Below are 5,164 nucleotides of genomic sequence, written 5' to 3'. Positions count from 1 at the left end.
GAACGGTACTTCCAAAGGGTGGTTGGCTGGGATGAAGAGTGTATTTTTCAGAAACTGAGACCCAAAAGTACTGAAGTGACTTCCCCTGGGTCATACAGCTAAACTAGTTATCAAAAGGCTGAACAGAGAAGCCAAGTCCCCTGACTCGTCACTCGGCTCCTTCTGCCACCATATCCTTCCTCTCTCCTACCTCCATGTTATCAGGTCTCCAACTCATCCTTGCCCGTTCTCTGTCATATGGCTTAATAAGAAAACTTTGGTAGCAGATATGAACATGTCTTAAAAAACACCAGATGTTTCAATTCTGAGATTTTGAGCCCGTCACTGAAAAAGGCTATATCATCTCCATCTTTGCACCTCTGTCCTTGATCCAGTGCCTGCACATAGCAGGCCCTCAATACAGAAAGAATGAACTAATGTTTTGGCCATTTGCTGTGTGGCATGGGGCAGTTCCGACACCTTTTTGGCCTGTTTCTTCTTTCAAAAATAAGCATATTATGTCCACTCTGCTAACTTCCTTGGGTTGTTGAATCAGATATTCAGCATGATGCATAGCACCTAGTAGGTGCTCAACAAATATTTGCCCTGATGGAAACTGCATGAGGCTCTCATCCCAGAGGAAGGAGCAGTAACGGTGGTTAACTGGCAAGAATGTATTGAGTCAAAGGATCCACGCCGGCCCCTGTGGGTCTGAGGTCGGTTGCCTTTTTCCTAGCTCCCCACTGTAGCTCATGAGTCAGGTTTTCCGCCTCCTGCAATTTCACAGCTCCCTGCCAGCCAAGCTGTTTTGCAGACCCAAGTTGGTAATGACAGATTCTTCTCTCCTGGCCCTCCACTGGTGAAACCGCGGAAAGTATTTGAAACACGCAGCCCCAGGAATGTGCAAGCATCCATTCGCCTGGCTTGGCAGGGGCCAGCAATTTCTCAGCCAGCGCTTGGACCGAGACTTCTGCTGCTCAGGTTTCCCACGAGCTCGTCAGCTCAGTTTTTCAACGGCGTTTATACCTTTTTTCTTCCTTCAGAATATTGATCCTAAAGCAGGTTCTGAATCAAATAAGCCTGGAAGCCTGGTTCTCTCTCTGTTAGAGGCATGGTTTGGGATACAACTCAGGAGAGCTGGCTTTGGCCTGGGGTGGGGAGCTACAGCCCATCAGGGATCCTTGGGCCCAAGCAGCATGAATCAGAGGATTCTCTGCTGAAAGGGATTCCTGAAGGTCTTCCAGATTTTCTGCCTCCGGGAAATTCTGGTTAACTCCTTCCAGGCCTCTGCAACTCTGATTTAAAAATATCCTCCCATGGGATGAAGGGAGAGAGGATGGAAAGACCAATGGGCTCTGTACCTTTGTACACCTAGATGTCCACTGCACATCTGCTCCCCCTTGTTTCATCATCTGTGAAGTGGCAATGATAACACCCACCTCTAGGTTATTGTGAGGTTTAAATGTAGTGTATAAAAGCGCCTAATACAATTCCTGCACACAGTAGGTGTGCAATTGTTTCCTCTCTTCCTTGATTCTTGGTCATTGATTCCACTATCTCATCACAAAGATGTTCGGCGAATAAAAGAATGAAGGTGTTTTACACCTAAACACCCTCTGTTTTTGCTAATCTCCTCCTTCTCTCAAGTCAACTGTTCAAAGCCATGGAACAAATATATACTGAGCATCAATTCTCTGCCAAGAGCAGAGCTAGACCTCATGGAGATACTCCGATGCCCAGGCCACAGTCCCTGATGTAAAGAATTTTCTGATGTAGAGAGGAATCAGGCGCCACAGGAAAAATGACAGAATAGATAAAATGTTGTTCCCCGGAGTAATATTCACAATGATTTTGCTTAACGCTTACACGCAGCCACTCATTTTTGTAACAAGCATTTACTGCAGGAGGAGGGCCTGGCCACACCTCAACCCTGGTGAAGGTTCTGGGGCACTTAAAACAAGCCCTTTCCACTTTACATCCCATGTTCTATTTGCTACGAAGTGATATATGAAAGTACTTGGGAAATTAAAGGGCATGCTGTTCCCACTGCCTAGAACACCTTTCCCACCTCCACCATCTGGAAATCACAGGCCCCAGCCCAAAGAAGGTAGGCACCCCTTCTCTGAGGCAATCCTCTGAGGCATATTTAGCTGCTCCCTCTCTGGGCCCTTCAGCAGATTGGTCATAACGGGGGTACTGCCCCCACCACACTACTCCGTGATGGCCTGTTTCCATGTCTGCCTTTGAGGAGACAGTACACAAGACTTGGGTTCTGAAAGAGAAAATTTGGTGCCTAGGTCAGGTTCCCTAAAAGCAGAGCCTGAGATGAGATTTAGATATATGGGGTTAATTGCGGGGGGCGTGGGGGGGTTGTTCTCAGGAGTACTTAGTGAGGGAAGGAGTTTGAGGCAGCAAGGACGTGGTCTCGGCTGGAGTCCAGCCTCAGCCTGATCCACAGGGAGTGCTGGGTGGGAACTGTACCTTAGAGCATGACCCCTGACCCCTTTCAGTCAAGGGGGCCAGCCTCTGTACCCTTCAGTCACCTAGTCTGACATCAGAGGGCAGGCAGGGGTAGCCTCCTTTTTGGCCAAAGGCAGACCTCTGCAGAAGAGGGTGGTTGTGAGCTGCAGCTGCCAGTACGCAAGCAATGAGGCACAGGTGGGGCAAGGAAGGGTCAGAAGGGGCATCCAGGTCTCCACCAGATCTTTTCTCCGATGGTGTATATATTCTATGAATTTGTCATCCATCTTTCTGTCTTTTGCTAAAGGGACTCACAGGCAGTGACAAAGGAACTCAGCAGAAACTGCACACCTATGGGAGGGGGCAGGGCCAGTATCCTTTAAGGCCTTGGGGATGGGGAGGGGCCTGAGAGGGCCGAGAGGAGAGGAAGGAGCCAGCTGTTTTTTACGCACTGGTGGACCTGACCTTCACGGCCATACCCAGGCCCAGGGAGTCTTTCCATCCTCTGAGCACCTTCTACACTTGACCGTAGACCAAGCGGGCTGCGAGGACTTGCTTTGCCTCCCTGGGCCCATTGTGAATTCTTAAAGCAAGGGCTTCATCTTATTTTGATTTTCCAAGTGCTTATCTGAGTGTCTTGACATTTAATTACGTGACCGATAAATATTATTGAGTTAATAGAATAGTAGATTCCTTAATTTTTCCGTGAGGTGGGCAAGATCCCTCTGATGTTACCCTTTTTGCCAAGGCTGCGCTTGTGTTCAGGCAGGGCCCGGGCTGCCCTCGTTCTTCCCACCCCGGCACCTCAGCCCCACTCAGGGCTAAAGCCTCCGCTTGGCCTCACACCAATCCTGTTTGGCAGCCTCAGGCAAGGGTGGCCAGTGGGACACGGCAAGGACGGAGAGCTCCCGCTGGCCTGGTGCATCGACTCCTTGGCCTTAATTTATATGAAATGTGACTCCATCACTCAAAGCCTGCGCCTGGCCTTGGTCGGTGCAGGTAATGATGATATAGGCTCATTTATGCAAGATTATCCTTTTATCACATTTCCAGACTCATTTATGAGGCTCATGTTTCCCCCCGAGGGCATCATCAAGCAAGTTAAGTTGTACTATTTCCCTCCCGCAGCGAACTGGCGGGAGCCTCCCTCGTTGACGGATGAGGCCCGCTGCCTTTGCCAAATAGGGTCGGCGTGATGGATCTTTTACTTGTGAATATTATAGCTGGAAATTAGCATGTTTATTGAGGTAGAATGTGTTTGTTTACATTCCACTACCCATGGCATTACCTCTTATGACCTTACTTATTTAGTTGAGGATAAGCACAAATGATCCGCATTTTGGCACCCACAAAAAATTAATGAACTTCCAGATATAGCATTCAGCCTTAAGTAAATACACCAGCAAGGTGTCTGGGGGCAGAAGAGCTGGAAAGGCTCTGGGGCTTTGAGGGGTGAGCAAGGTGAGCCGCTTGGTACTTTGATCTGACCTGGAAGGAGCAGGAGGTCGTGGGGCTGTGGAGTCAGACCTGCCGTGCAGGGCCCATTCCCAGCCTGTTTGTTGAGTGGAGGTGACTTCTGTTAATAGAGGAAGGAGAAGAGAGGGAGAAAACCAGGTTTGTGAGCCATTTCCCCAGGGATTTTTCTGGACTACCTCTGTGTCTTGATGCAGGAGTGAGAAGGATGGCCCAGGTTTGTAGCCTAAGGGTAGGGAGGGAGGATGCTTGGGCAAGGATGATGAAGATCCAGATAAGTGATGATGGGACCTGGGAGACCAGGTTACCACCTAGAGCCTGTTTCTCTTCTAATACTGTCACCAGTAGCAGCTTTGAAAACCAGCTTCTCTCTCCATCCCCAGTTTGTGAATAGGCCGCACCATCTGGGATGCAAACACTCACTAACTCAACATGCTCTTGTTTTAGAAGAAGAATCTGAGGTTCAGAGAAGTAGAAGGACTTGACCAAGGTCTTGGAGATAGAAGGAAACCAGAACGCTAGTTCTTGACACCTCTGTGGCCTTCCTGAGGCTTTACACCTGAGGTCTGCCTTGTAAAAAGTTGCACAGTATGTATTTAGGATGTTGCTTCAGGGACCCAGGAAAGCTTTGCCCCCTGTGCCTGACCAGCAGAGGCCTGCATTTCCACTCTTAAAATGAGATATCTTTGTAGTTAATCCCCTTTCAAGAGCAGAGCCCCTGAAAGGGGCCTAGTTCTTGGTCACTGCTACCTCAGGATGTAGAAGTGACGTGACAGAGACTGAGGGAAGCAGGAGAGTTCAAGGTTGAGGGTCAAAACCCCCAGAGTAGTATGACCGAGATACCTAGGAACAAACTTTTCCTTCTGCATAAATTTTTCCAAGTGAGCAAATGCAGTCTCATTGTCCCCAACCCCAAATGCCTGAACATAAAGAAGAGAGGGCATGCTATCTGGAAATCAGAATCAGATAGACCTGGGTTCTAATTCTAGGTCTATTCTTTCCTAGTTCTGTGACCTTTGTGACCTTGGAAAAGTCACTTAATCCTTGTGAAATTATAACACCCACCTGTCAGTGTCACTGTAAGATTAAAAGAAGAACAGTATCTAATGTCCTTAGCACATATATAGCGCTTGGTAGCTGTGCATAAATTAGTGCTCATTGGTATTACTGTGTTTCATTCCCAGTGAGATGCTGCAATTTACTGGCTTCCCAATAAGTGAGAATTGATGGAGAGGACTGAAAAAGACAGAGG

At 48.3% G+C, this 5,164-nt stretch overlaps 1 long non-coding RNA gene across 6 annotated transcripts in view; it reads left to right on the top strand.

Annotated features, from left to right (window-relative positions):
* Positions 1 to 5,164, top strand: part of LOC112469592 — a 128,579-nt gene that overhangs the window by 6,266 nt on the left and 117,149 nt on the right. The window lies entirely within an intron of this gene.

This window comes from Pteropus alecto, unplaced genomic scaffold (genome assembly GCF_000325575.1).
Source record: "Pteropus alecto unplaced genomic scaffold, ASM32557v1 scaffold86, whole genome shotgun sequence".
NCBI classification, from domain to species: domain Eukaryota; kingdom Metazoa; phylum Chordata; class Mammalia; order Chiroptera; family Pteropodidae; genus Pteropus; species Pteropus alecto.
The sequence above is the reverse complement of the archived record's forward strand: the minus strand, read 5'-3'. Positions and strand labels throughout refer to the sequence as shown.